General features: G+C 43.8%; 1 long non-coding RNA gene across 2 annotated transcripts; it reads left to right on the top strand.

Moving 5' to 3' along the window:
- The first annotated feature begins 2,767 nt into the window (after positions 1-2,767).
- On the top strand, positions 2,768-14,517 carry LOC118355496 (uncharacterized). Of its 2 annotated transcripts, none has more exons than XR_004818058.2 (3): positions 2,768-6,111; positions 8,786-9,011; positions 14,234-14,517. It is a non-coding gene; the product is annotated as an uncharacterized LOC118355496 (long non-coding RNA). The 2 variants fall into 2 exon arrangements; XR_004818057.2 differs by having other exon boundaries at positions 7,290-9,011.
- Positions 14,518-15,077: the final 560 nt, after the last annotated feature.

The raw sequence follows: 15,077 nt of genomic DNA, 5'->3' as shown, positions 1-15,077 counted from the left end.
CTTTTAGAGGAGGACTGTTTTAGAGCATTGTTTTTAGAAAATAATTCCAACGAGATATTCCCCCTAAACATGGACAAATTACTCACCTGGAGAAATATCAAACTCAAAGACAGTAGTTCCAGCTCAAGAGCAGTTATGGAAAATGGTTCTCCAGTAACCATATCCAGGCTGGATTTGGAATTAGGTGGGGGCCCCATACTGTAGCAAGCCGGCACAGTGCAGCTCCCTGCCCTCACACATGGGCTGTTGGTGTCAGCTACCCTGTCTCCCACTACAGTTACCTGGCATTTAATGAGCAACAAAGGTCTAGTTACTAAATTGAGTTGTACATGATAGTGATTAATGATAAAGAATAAGAGGCGTCCAACCTCACATGTCTGTAAATGGGAGAGATGTGGACACATTTTTAACCAGGAGAAAGGGAAAAAGAAGCAACTTTGGAGGAAGGCTGCCTGCCTTGGGGCTGCGATTTTGCCAGTGATTCTGGCTCTGAGGGTGGGGCTGAAGAGTGGGGTGGAGAACAGCTTCCAAGAAGCAGACATGTTTGACTCTGGCCAGGCTGGGTTTGAATACAGTCTTGCCCTTTATTAGAACCTGGGAACTTGAGCAAACTGATTAACATCCTTCATAAACTGGGGGTAGTGACTTCTACCTCTAAGCCTGCTGGGTGAACAGCTGGGATGATAAACACAAGAGGCTCCTAGGTTTCTGGCAAGTTGCAAATACTCTGTGATTTTCAGCTCTGCCTTCCCACCAACTCCACCAACAAAAATCCAAGAAAAAGATCAAGCCAGGAGAGCCTAGAATTGGGTGGATGAGTGACTATTTGCACAGGAGATTGAGGATAAGGGAAAGGTTCTGAGAGTGACCTGGGGTCTGGCAGGGACTCCCAGAATGGGTCTAGAGCAGGGTGTGCCAGAGGCTGGCCCCTGGGTGGAGGAAACACCTTCCTAGTCAAGGCCACCTTAGTAGGTCTCCACTGTGGAAGAGAAGCTTGGGAAGAATGTGAATGATGTTTTGTGAGGCTCCTTAGAGCTCCAGAGCACCCGAGGTCATCACTTTTAATTTACCAACTTTGAACCTGGTCTACTCTAAAGCAGAGAGCCTTTCTGGAGTCCTCTCTGCAGAAGATGGATCCAGAATGCCTTAAGCTCATCCCAGCCACAGCCTTCTAAGAACAAATGGATCCATATAAGCAGCCTACATTGATCAAAACCACAAGCCTGTATTGAGTTTCTTCTAGGTGCTTTATCTTCCCAAGTGCAAAGCTGATCATGCCACTTCCTTGCTTAAAGATTTCCATTGACTCCCCATCACCTACAGGATACTGCCTGAGATTCCTTAGTGTAGGTGACAAATCCCTTCCATCTGATATTCTCTACCTGCCAACCTTCAAATCCTGTCTCCAATTGAGCACATATGGTCCACATGCTGACATACCCTACGGTACCCATTACCCAAGACTTCTCACCATGCCCTGAAATATCACGCTTTCTCATGCCACTACAGCTTTGGATATGCTTTTCCACTGTTTTCATTCCTGTTCCCTCCCTGACTTTTTTTTTTTTTTTGGCCACTATGATGTAGATCCATATCACACATCATCACTTGTGTCATGCCTGCCCTTAGAAACCACCAGCAGAGTTCGCCACCACTCCCAACCAGGGATAATCAGTTACTCCTCATTCTTTCTTGTCTCTCCTTCTATAATTATGATTAAATGTAGGCTGAACTTCCTCACTCTATGCTCGGAGTCACTAAGTCTCTCTTATTCCCCAGCATCTTGTCTCTCTGTATAATACCAGCTGTGTTCTGGTATTCTTTAGATCATCAACAAGTTTATGATTGAGTGTGATCTGTTACTGACTTAGTTTCTAGTTATTATGTTTTTAATCTCTAGAATTATCTTTTGTTTCTTTTATTAAACTTGATTGTTGATTTCAGTAATTCTTGATTTCTAAGCCATACTGACAAACCTCACATTTATTTCTCTAAATGTGTTGTATTAGTTTGCTAATTAGCTTATCATAATAAAATACCATAGACCGCATGGCTTAAACAACAGAAATTTGTTTTCTCAGAGTTTTAGAAGCTAGAAGTCCAAGATCAAGGTTTCAGCAGGTTTGGTTTCTCCCAAGACCTCTCTTCTTGGCCAAAGGATAGCAGCCTTCTTGCTGAGGGGTCATGTGGACTCTGGTCTGTGCACACACATCCCCAGTCTCTCTTTGTGTGTCCAAAATCCCTCTCCTTATAAGAACATCAGTGGTCCTGGATTAGGACCCACCAGATGACCTCATTTAACCTTAATTATCTCCTTAAGGTCCCCATCTCCAAATATGGTCACATTGAGGACTACGGCTTCAACATATGAATTTGTGGAAGGACACAATTCAACCTACAACACATGTTAAATGGACTTATTTTGTGTTTCTGTTTCTTATAACCATTATCCTTACTGGTCTGATTCTGTGGCTTGAACATTTCTGTTGGCTCTTGCTTATCTTGTACAATGAGTGATTTTCTGTTAGGAACATATATTCTTTGGCACTTATATGAAGGAATTCTTTGAGATCTGTGTTTAATGTATGTTCCTCTACAGAGAATTTACTTCTCCCAAGCATCTGGGGGGCGGGGGGCACTTCTAATTTGCAGCCGCTTAAAATTTAACTTTGCATTTAGACTTTGCGGGGTTTTTCAGGAATGTGTGTGCACAGTGAGGTGTGTTATACAAAGATCATAGGAGTTTCAGCCCTTACCTCACCAAAGGGGAGTTTTTAGTTAGAAATTCTCTGAGAAAACTTTAGTTTTTGTTATACCCAGATACAAGGCCAAGGAAGCTCCCAATCCCTGCCCCTCCCCATTTTTTTCTGCCTAGCTGCTTTGAGTTTATCCTCTTTGATTAATTGACTGTATCATGGCCTCATTTCTTCACCCCTCCTGTATCAGTTTCCTAGGATTGCAGGAGCAAATTACTACAAACTTGGCAGTTGAAAACAACAGAAGAATATTATCTCACAGTTCTGAAGCCAGAAGTCTGCAATCAAGATATTGGCAGAACCATGTTCCCTCCAAAGCCTCCAAGGGAGGATCCACCCCTGCTTTGTCAGTTTCTGGTGGCTCCAGGTGTTCTTTGGTTTGTGGTGGCATCGCTTCAGTCTCTGCCTTTGCTTTTACATGGCCCATGGCCTCCTAATCTGTGTGTCTCTGTGTCCTTTCCTTTTCTTATAAGGTTAACAGTCATTGGATTTAACCCTTCTTTCCCCAGATCTAGGATAATTTCTCCTTGGCATCCTTACGAATTATATCTGCAAAGACCCTATTTCCAAATAAGATCATATCTTGAGGTTCTAGTTGACATGAATTTTAGGGGGAAGCTCTTCAACCCCTACACCTCCCAATATACATACCCTATGCCATGCCCCTCTGACTATCATCCTAGCTGTGTGACTTTCTTCAAGCAATGGGATGTTACCCATTGTGCCACCTCTGCTTGTGCCTTGAAGAAGTGCAAGGGCAGTTCTATTTGTTGTTCTTGCCCTCTGGCAAATTGCCTTGAGAGAGCCATGCCCCTGGCCCCAACCATAGGCTAGGAGAAACAAGAAGGAGAACAAACACATTCTAGTTGCCCCATCTAACAAGATCCTAGTGGATAGACAGATGAACTGGATACCTTTGAGTGGGCTTAGCCAAGATCAGTAGAACGGCCTGGCTGCCAGGCTAGATATGTGGGTAAGAAACAATTATTTTTTGTGTGTCACTGAGGAGTTGTAGGTGTCTCTTACTCAGTAGTACTCTGTAATACACAAGTGATGCCCCACCCCCCCCAGCAGGTCTCTCTTCTGAGATCCTCTTATCTGACCTCCTACCATACCCAAGCCCTAGGTTTCATCTCCTGTCCTTCAATACTCTAGTATCCCATTAAAGTAGATTCTCTAGGAAAGCAAGGATCTGTAGATCTCTCCAGAGAAGGCCAGCTCCAGGACATGCCCACCTACATAGAGTCACTTTCTTGTCGCCTTCTAATTTACAAGGACTTCCCTTACCTTCCTAATGACCAACAATTTAAAGAAAATATATTTTTAATACAAAATTTGCAGGTACCCATTGGTGGGCGAGAGTTGTTTGGCCTATCTCCTCACCAAACTATGGTTTTCCAAATAGGAGAGAAACTGCAAAGTGCCTTGCTCAAATTGTCTTTCTCCATAAGTGCTCCTCTAAGACAGACCATTAGCGTCTACCTAGATACAGTTCTATGTAGAGTCACAGTTCTTCCCACAACACTTTGGGATCTTACCACTGGAGTAGCTGAGTACCACCCTCTCTGACTTGTGTTAGAAATCTCACCTGCTTTTGTGAACGGACTGGAAGTGTCTTCTCCTGGGGCCCCCTTCACCCATTCACACACTCTGGTCAGCCAGAGACTGACCTAGAGCCTCGGCCCATTGGGGTACAGCCCAATCATAATTGTGATTCTTCAAAGCCAGTGATTCACATCACTGAATCAACCTCAGTGCTTCTCAACTGGAGCCTATTATCATGATCATTACCTGCCACCACCTTTTTCTATTTCATCTAACATGACAAGTGTTTTCTTTCTTGTACAGGTTCAGTATCTTTATAGTATAAGCACAGGTGTATTTTATTTGAATAAATCTTTTGTATGTATCAACTAGCTAGGTTTTGTTCAGTCTGAAATTACAGGAGGTGATAAGCCATGTTTCCAGTTCAAGACCACTTCCTGTACTTTCATGCTCCTACTTGACAACCTTGCTTTCCCCCTGCCCTTGTGGCTGGGCTCCTGGGAAGCAGACATAGTGATAGACCTGAAAGCAGCTCCTAGAATTTACCACTGTTGACTGAGTCTTTGAAGTTTTTCCCAAAATGTTGGGGATCTTCCCATGGATGCCATACAGATGGAGTTTCCTGTTGGAGAATAGGAGGTAAGAGCCGCATTGGAACCACAAGTCAGGAGGCCTCTGGGGCCAGATGCCTTCTGTGTCTTCAATTTAATATAATAAGCACTTATTAAAGGATGAAGTGTGTGAGCATGTACCTGAGAATAGAACTGAAACCCAATATGAATGAACGGAAAGGAAGAAAGAAATTAGAATTTAAGTCAAGGGAGGGTCCCTCAACTCTGATAAATGAATGATCATATTGCTGACTTATTAGAGGTTTCCTAGTTAGCAATAAAAGAGAACAAAGATGAAAGGAGCAGTCTTCTTGGGAAGACAAGGCATTTCAGGTAAAATTCATGTTTCCCAGAATGCACTACCTATTCTTTTCTTGCTTCTTCTGAAAAAGCAGATGTAGCACATTTCCCTACTTCAGAATATGGTGAGCCAGATCTGGTCAGTGGAAGGTGGTTTATTTTTAATATGGCATATTTCACTCCACCCTTATTTAAAAAGAAAATGCATTCAATAGACTGATGTCTATAACCAGAAATTCAAATTACTAGTTTACAGAAGCTTGAATTATCTAAAGTCTCTGAAGACCCAAATTACAGTCAGATTGAAATTTACAATAAGAAATGCAAGTATTCCAGAAACTGCCTGTATAAGTAGACCCATACATTGGGCCAAGTTACAATTAAAAAGTTTTCTTGAGAGCTTGGAATCAGAACAAAGGAAGTCAGAGGGACAACACATTTAACAGCATCAAACAAACACAACCTGATCCACTATCTTGCAATGGGGTTAATCTGGCACACAGGTCAGGAATACAGAAAGTATACTGCCTTCAGCTCCTGTCATCTATTTCCACATTTAAGACAGTCTGCCACTATAATGGGATACTTTTTTGGGTGAGAATCTTCTGTTCTATTAGTACCACTGGTTGATTTGGGGAATCCGTTTTCTTATTTTTTCCTAGCTGACCAATTCTCTTCAGATCAACAAACTCTTTCTTTAGATTTGTTAATGCTTCTAGTAGAGTTACAGCCGTCATTAGAAAATTCTCTCTTAAGCCTAGCACTATCTCTTTATAACTTTTTCCCACTAGTGGCCCAGAATTTAGCTCTGTATGGAAACAGAAAAATGATGCCCTGTTCCATGACAGCTCCTAAATAACTCAAGGCTTGCTATCTTCAAGGTTGCCACATACACTGGTGTAAGTTGTACCCTAAACAAGGGAATATATAGGGGAAGAGTGGGTGAAAAACCTGGTATGGCACTGCCCTTTTCTCGAAATGGTGTTGTTCTCTTCTTTGCCAAAAGCTTTATACAGACAAGCAATGGGCATGGCAGTTATAGTGCTCCACATTCAACATTTTGGGCCCAACAACTATTTCTTAAAGCTATGGCATTCTGAACTCTCTCTGTAATATTCTCTAAAGATGAATTACGATTTATCAATATCCTATATAAATGTAGCATCCAGAATTGGCTAAAATCTACCAAAAGCAATGAGATGGCTACATTCCCTTGATCCATAAATTACAATTCACATGCCTAAAAGTTACACTGACTTGTTGTTGTTGGTGGTGGTGGTGGTCTTATACCTCTCCTTCCTGAGTAATTCAGAATAAAATAGAAGTTTTGAGTAGGAATCCTAAAGATCACTTTGTCCAATTTTATCATTTTAGTTAACACAAGAGGGTAAGCAACTCTCTTAAGAGTTGCCTGCATTACAGAAGGGTCTTGTCCCTTAACTTTCAGTCAGGAGAACTAAACCATATCACACTGTCTCTCTCTCTCTCTCTCTTTTTTTTTTTTAAAGATTTTTTTATTTATTCATTTGAGAAAGAGAAAGAGTTCAAGCAAAGGGGAGGGTAAAAGAGAGAGGGAGAACCAGACTAGCCACTGAGCAAGGAGCCTGACTCAGGCTGATCCTAAGACTTCTTGGATCACAGTCTGAGCCCAAGGTAGATACTAAACCAACTGAGCCATCCAGGTGCCCCATACTGTCTCTCTTTTAATTTCAAAGTGACAGTGTGAATTTTTTAGACGAGGTTATCAATGGGAATGTCCCTTTCACTTCTGAAGAAACCTGGTAAATGATGACTGTTTGAACCATAATGGGCATTCTGCAGGGTTTTGAGGGGTCCAGCTTTCTTCTGTTGGCCCCAACCCTGCTGTCCTCCAAGCATCTGTGGTCCTCGGTCAATTTTTCTTACCTAGCCCTTGTGCAGCACTCCGTGTATGACAGCAGTCAATAACCTCCTTATTAATTAAATGACACTTTTAAAAGAGCTCCTCCAGGGGCTCTGAGAAAGCCAGCTTTGGCTAGCTATAAAGTTTTCAGTAATCATTTAAGAAAAAAAATGTGATTCATCATCTTTATGGCAGATCACGGCCGCCACATTCTCCCCAGGAGTTCCATCCATCAAGTTCCTCAATGCAAGGACGGCTAACAAGGTCCCTGTCACTTTGGGTGAAATATACAGGTATCACCAGAGGCTCCTGAACCCACCATGAGCAGAGAGAGGTATAGCTATTTCCCCATCCCAGCATGCTCCATCCAGGAAGCCAGCAAGATGGCTTTGCCTTGTTTTACATCTCCATCTGCAGAGTAGAGGTGGGAAAGAAGAAATCTTTTGGTTTCTTCCTTTCATGAGAATGGTTTCCTATGGGTAAGATGTCTGAAGTGATGAGCCCAAACTTTGATGTCTGAGATATTCACCATAAAATTGTTTGCAACAGTTACAGGCTTTTGTAGGACTTCTGCTTGTTTTCTTCACATTCCACACTGAAGACAGCAACTACTATGTGTACAGTATTTTGCAAAGTGACTCTGGTTATGTTATCTCACATGGTCCTCACTTTGGCCTTGTAAGATAGGCTGGGCAAGGGTTATTATCATTCTTATTTTGTAGAGGGGGAAACTGAGGCACATCCATGGTCACTTGGATTACAGTGGCACTGTAAGATTAGAGCTAGGATCTAGCTTTCAATTCCATACATTTTAAATGATCATATCACTATGCCTTCCATCCTTACTAACCCTGTTTCTTTTCTGCGTATAGGACAATTGTATTTTGAATTAAGTTGTTATGTAGCCCTTTCTGTTTGCATGCATCAGGAATATCCTCCCTCGAATAAAATACTCAGAAATAAGGTAGGATGCTATGTTTGGACTTTCCAGTCAATTCAGGTGAGCCACCAGTAGACTCCATATTGTTCTTATCAAGAAATTTCAGACTGTGGGGGTCAGCTGTCCACTGTCCTGAGTAGCTAGGCTACTGTGAATAGATCTAAACCTTTCTCTGACCACTGAGGCTTGGGCAAGGGTGACTCACAGCTAGCCTTGCAGCCTGTTTCTCCAGCCATTGAAAAAGACTGGAGTAAATCTGAACTGAGTTCAGCACACACCTAGAAGTTCTGTGTATATGCAGTAAGTCAGTAAGAACATATCCAGACTCAGTTTACATTCATTGTGTGTGCCACATTAAGTGCTTTCACCTGGGTTATTTCATTTAATTCCAGTTCTCTGCAGTGGATATTATTGCCTGTATCTTTCAGAAAAAGAACTAAAGTTCAGAGAGGCTAAGTGAAGTGACACTCAGTGATATGCTTCCTTTCACTCCTCTCATATAGGTGATAGAAAGGTGTTTCTGTAGATCTCATGTCATTATGATCACTCCATTTCTTCCTTCATGTTTGCTTAATTCACTGGCCATGACCCTATGAGCTATAGACTAGTTCCTTTCTCATTACCATTGATTCTAGACATGGCCAATAAGGCATGGACCAGCAAGACACTGCAAATCTCACCCAGAGCTGGAAGCCTGCTGTCCTGCCCTGAGTAAGGAAGCGTTCTTCTTTCTTTCCCTTCTGTGAATTAGGCTGCAGATCCCTGGAAGTGGGAGGCTTCTAACTGAGGATCAGTGGTTGTCTGCTCTTCTGCTATCGTTTCCTGACATGCTGAACCAACTGGTTTACCTGCCAACTGATTTACCTGCCACTCTAGGCTGAAACCCCATATCAGAATTCCCTGCAATGGAAATGATCCATGAAGGCAGAAGAGGAGATATGTTAAGTCATAAGAACAGGTGTTTGTTCAGAATGATGGTGAGTGAGTCTGATACTTTCTTTTGCACAACCTCAGAGGGCAGAGTAGGGGTGGATAGCAAGGATATGGATGAGAGAAAAGAGGGGGGGAGGAAATCAGAGGAAAGGAAAAGAGCAATATGACTCAAGTGAATTAAGGAAAAGTGAAGGAGAGGGAAGAGAAAATGTGTGAGGAACATACTTTTTTTTTTTTCCCCCAGCTGCTGCCTTCTGGGCTTTCCCTATGCCTCAGCACACCCACCTCCCATTCCTGGAAATGGTCCACTGGTGTCACTCCTAGAAAACTCACAGAGCCACACCAATGTCCATTCTCTCACTCTATTGAGCAATCTTGAAGAATTTTAAAAATCCTTTTACTCTCAGTTCAGCTGGATGGGTGAGATCTCAAGAAAACATTAGGTAGGTAGATAGATAATGATAGATAGATAGATAGATAGATAGATAGATAAATAAATAGATAGATAGATAGATAGATAGATAAATAGATGATAGAGATTCAATGCCTACAGATACATGAAATGAATGAATTTATGAAATGCTGTTTCCTCATTCTTATTAAACCAAAGACACAGCAAGGAATATGGCACTCTCTCTTTCCAGATCTTTCCTATTTCTTCATCCTACTTTTCCTTTACCCATTCTCCCTTCGTAAGGGAGAGTAACTAACATTTCTGAATGCTCATTATTTGAAGCCATTGTATTTGCATTTATACTAATCAGAAGCCTTCTAGTTGTAAGTAACATACTTAATAACACAATGTAGCTTAGACACAGGAAAGGAAAATCATTGGTTCTTCAACTAAACTTTGAAAAGGCAAGAGGAATTGCACCCTCTAAGGCTGATGGACCCAGGGATGAAGCAGCAGCAGGCCTGGCCCTCTGGCTCTGTATCCGTCCTCTCACTTCAGTCCAGGTTGGGGGTCATTACCCCAGAATCCTTTGCAAGGAAGGGCAGTGCCACCTGCAGTACTGAAGGCCTGATTTTAGAGCTGCCATCAAAGGGCAAAAAGGGCAGGGTATAAACCCTAACTTCAGAAGAAAAATGCTCAGGGAAGGACTCTAGATGGCATCACATGGGTCATATACTTCATCCTGGACCAATCACATGGCCAAAAATATGCAACGAGTGATTTGCAAAGCTTGGGTGGTCAGCAACCAAGGGGTGGAGCACTAGGATTGGCAGCTTTAAGGGATATAATAATAATAATTGGGAATGACTTGTATCTAAGGTGAATTGGGGTTCATATTGCAGGAAAAAAAATGGAGGACATGAGTTACACACAAAAAACAACAGATGGCAAGTTACATTCTTCATTACATGTAATCCTCAGGTCAACACCAGTGTTTGGTACGCGTGGTGAGGCAGGCTGTGTGGGTTTTTTAACGCAGATCCCCAGTAGCTGTTGGTGGGGCTAGGGTCATAGTAGGTACTCAAATCCTTGTTAAGTGTAAATGAGATACATGCTATAATTAAGCCCATTCTATAAGGCTTGGTAGGGTGAAATAGTCAATGCAACAAAAGGGTTATACCTAAGGGCTGTTGCCTCCTTCTTCATTTTACTAGGGATTACACTCTACCACCCAGCTGCAATGAGGTCTGACTATAACATATTTCCATTTTCCTATCAGAGCATGACCATATAAGGGCCTGGTCCATGGGGCCCTTCCTTCTCTCTGAATAGGGAAGGAAGAAAGATACTGCAGCTGGGGTCAGCTCAGGTGTGAGGCAGGCCTGACAGGAGATGAAGATGAACACTTATGGAATCCTGCTCTGGTTTGAAGGCTGACCTCCCTGAGCAGGATCCAGCAGGTGAAGGCAGTATCCAATGCTTCTGTTGGATCCAGAAGTAGCTCAGGTGATCATCAGTATCCACGCGAGGCCTGGAGAAAGAGGAGTCAGTTGGTTGCACTGGAAATAAAACTGATAGATGCATGTATTTGGACAAGAGCAAGATTCCAACCACATGGATGGGACCTCGGCACAGTGACCAGGCTCCAAACAAGCCAGCTGGGGTCTAGGAAGGACTGGCCAGGACAAACAAGGAGCTGCCATGCTGGGTAAGAAAGTTGAAGCAGAGGCTGGATATAGGGGAAGTCTGTGAATTGGCTGTCAGTGAGTACCCAGAGCTCACCCTAATATTCCCAGAGTACAAAAGCAAGACCTCATCTCTCTCTCTCTCTCTCTCTCTCTCTCTCTCTCACACACACACACACACACACACACACACAGAAACTCCTGCTAGGAAGGCTGGGAAAGGAAGAGGTTGGCAGGAGAAGGCAATAGAGAATGAATCAAATTGGAGTCCATAGGAGCAAGGAGAAACTTCCCTTTCATATAGTGAGGCAGTTCTAGAAACTTCTGCATCACCCTCTCTTCCCCTAGCCAGGCCACTTAAGAACTCTCCCATCATGTCTTCTTCTCCTCTTGCTCAACTCTGATATCTGGGATGATGCATGCCTACTTCCTTTCATTTTCCAAAGTCATATATTGCAATTGACCTGGAGCTGCACGTTAACATCCCTTTCTCTCAATACCCATCCAGGACCTAGCATCAGGCTGTGCAAATCAAATCCCTGAGTCCTTGATGCCACACCTCCTGTCAGGTCATAGACTACCTGGTGTTCGGCAGTCCACTGTAGCCCACACTGCAGTGAGGATACTCCCCATGACTCTGTAACTCTGTTGGAAGGGGCCTGGGGACATGGAACTGTAGAGTCTCTGAGGCCAGCTTTGAAAAATAAAATAAAAGAAGAAGCTAATACCCCATTTGTATTTCACTTCCATTTCTCCATTAAACCAATGAGGGAAACCAGTGTCCTGTATCAATTCATAATTTAAAACCAGATTCAGCAGCCAAGAGTGGATAAGTGACATAATTTGCTGCCCTGGAGGAGGTTTCGAGGCTGCTTCTTCCCAGGAGAGCTGTCCCCCCTGCTCTCCAGGGCAGGTGGCTCTGGCCCCAGCATCCCCAGGGCCCAGCCCCTGGCTCACTAGAGCAGCCTGGCCCTGCAGCTATACCCCCCTGAGCAGCCAGAAAAGCTCCACTGAGTGGGAGCAGGCTATTAGCTACTCTGAAGATCACTCCCTTGATCAAATAAACTAACTGCACTGTTTACTGTGTAAACGTGGACTGAAGCAGCAGCGCAGAGGGGGGTTCATAACAAGGGCTGTTAATATTTATGGCTGACATCAGCAGGCTTCTGGCACCACCATAATGAGCCCATCCCAGCCTGAGTCGCTTCAACCTTCCAGCAGAGGCAAAGAAGAAAAAAGCAGAAAGCAGATGGGAGGAAGGATGAGGCATGCATGCCTGCATGTAGAGCAGTACCCAAAACTTTCCTGATGTGAATTGCAGGGCCAGTGCCAGAGGTAGAAATGTCTACAGAGCACCTGCTATATATGGAACATTGAGCTGAGGGTTGCAATATGGAGGTTAAAAGGAAAACCAAGGAACCAGGGGAATGAGTGCTACTATAGGAACACTCAAGTCCAGACCAGGCCAGCCCCTATTCTCTAGGTCAGGGAATCCTTCCAGAGCTGACAAATATGGTTTCCAGCTGAATAACTTCAATGTGGGGGAAAACTGTGGTGATCCTTCTTTAGAAGGAAGTGGGTACTCATAACCCCAGGGACTCAATATCTCTCCTGGATGGCTGTCTCATTCTTCCATGAAGGAGCCTCTCTGAGCTCTTTTCCTGAGTCTTGTAGACTGGGGGCTCCATACTGAGGCCCTCAAAGAAGGTTGTGGTGGGCTAGTAGAGAGGAGGCAGCATGGGGCAGCAAGAAAACCTTGAGAGCCCAGTGGTTCTCCAAGCTCCTTAGGAGACCCCCATGGGGCCATGGGGCCATGGTCCTCACTGTGAGTGATGTGGCTGACCGACATCCCACTAGGAGTAGCTGCTCTCCTCAGGTGGGAAAGGACTGCTCAGCACTGAACCTACATGCCTTGACCAGGCCCAGGACACTTCTAGCAACCTAAGTGATCCAAAAGGAATGATCCACCCTGGCTCTAGGCCTTCTCTGCCAGTCCTATTGACTATGTGATGTTGGGCAGAAAATCTCATTTCTCTGGGTCCATTTCCATGTTTGCACAAGGAAGAATTTGGACTAGGCAGGAAGCACTAAATTAATCTAGCCTGGACTGGTTGAAGAGGCCAGATAGACACAGGATATGCATTTACATAGAGAAAAGTGGCAAAAGGTTGTGCCAGCCAATACCCAAGGCTGGGCCTCTGGGGCTCCAAGAACCTCAAGAAGGTACATGACTGTATATGTAGATGTGTGCATTTCTTGAGAGGAGAGGGTCAATAGCTTTAATTGGATTCTTAGAGTTCAAAATGGTTGAGAACCACCATATTCAGATCTGATAAAGGCTCTTTAACATTCTAAGATCTTCAACTTCTGAAACTTCCATGCCTCCATGAGACTTTCTCCCTCAAGATAAGTTCTAAATGGGGCTTCCCCAATGTCTTACAAGTGCACAGCAGGGCAGTGTTCTGGGGTAGCAAGAAGGGAAATTGTACGCAGCACAGAGTTAAGGGCATATTCTCTTATTACAGGGATATCTGTGAGTCTCAGTTTTCTCATCTATAAAATTGGCATAATAATCAAGTGTAATTGCAATTCTGGAAACACAGGCAAATGTATAACAAATCATTTATGGAAAGCACATAATAGTCCATGATAAAATAGCATTAACCATGTGTTTAGATTTAACAATCACTCTGCAGTAGCATCTGCATGAGAGAATCATTTTTAGGATTGTATGTAATGATGAATATAAATTGTCTGGCATGGTGTAAGTGCCAATAAATGTTAACCAACAATGATAATTATAATTTTTATCTCTGTGCCATGGTCTGTATCCTGGGCTAAGGTTTGCCTCTTGTCCCCAAGTGATGCCTTGAGGCATGCCCCCAAGTTCTCTCTAGATACAGTGTGTCAGGAGGAGTCTTCTTATTTAAGACCTCAATGGGAACAGATAGACCAGAAGATGGACCAAGAGTCCAGGCATTTGGCCAAGTAGCCAGAGGCCTAGAAGACCCTGTAGGGACAGTGGACAAGTAGTTTAGAGGGCAGCAAGTTAAACAGGGGCCAGGGTTCTGTAGTAGTTGAGAGTAGTATGGGGGATGTACCCCATGATTAGTGTCCAAGTATTGATTGTGGCTAAAGGGAGATGTGCCAAAGACCAGCAGGTGATTTCTGTTTCTGATTACCACAGGTTTCAAGGCACTGTGATTTCTTCTCAGCAGGGAGAGAGCTGCAGAAATAAATGCAATGCAAGTGTGTGTGTGAGTGGCTGAGCATTCTCCAAGAGCATGGAAGACCCAATTCTCCCTGCAAAGCTGGATCTGCAAATGTGTCTCCCTACCCATTCTTTAATTAAAAGGGATCTCCATCCTTGTGGGGGTAGGGTATAGTACTGGTGGGGCAGACATGCTTAGAGAAGCTAGAAGGGCTCTCCTGGGTTCTCTGAATAAGAGTCAGATCCCCAGAGGGTAGGGATGAAGCAACTTTGGAATGGGGGCGGGGGGGGGGGCGCGTTGCTTGATGGATGGAGGCAACAACAAAAAAATCTATTAGCAGTGCTTTGCGCTCCTTAGAGAACAGTTCTTGAGGAAGCCAAGTAAACAATTTCCTGATTCTGGAGATTTGTTAATTAAGCACTTTGAGCAGGCTCTAGGGGGAGGGGGGCAGACAACTGTAGAATCTGACTTCTGAATCTTCCAGCTTTAGGAGAGAGAGAGCAGTGGATTTCACAACCAGTGGCCTGAATTGTCTCCCAGACTGTCTGAGGGGTGGGCCAGTCTGCTGTCACTACAGGAGACCATGCCCATTGAGGGGCCATATATGAGGAGGGGGCTGAACTGGGCATGCAGAGATACACACTTTGTTCTGTCCATCCTGATGCCAATGAGCTGTGCAGTGCACAGAGCCAGAAATATCTGACCTGTTCAGGGGAAAGTCCACTCAGTACCAACCAGTGGAAATCCTGGCAAGAGATTGTGCCCATTATGGCCTGGAATTTTTGTGGGGTGGGGGGGTGGCATCACAACTCTGATTTA

Source organism: Canis lupus, chromosome 25 (assembly GCF_003254725.2).
Source record: "Canis lupus dingo isolate Sandy chromosome 25, ASM325472v2, whole genome shotgun sequence".
Taxonomy (NCBI): Eukaryota; Metazoa; Chordata; class Mammalia; order Carnivora; family Canidae; genus Canis; species Canis lupus.
The sequence above is the reverse complement of the archived record's forward strand: the minus strand, read 5'-3'. Positions and strand labels throughout refer to the sequence as shown.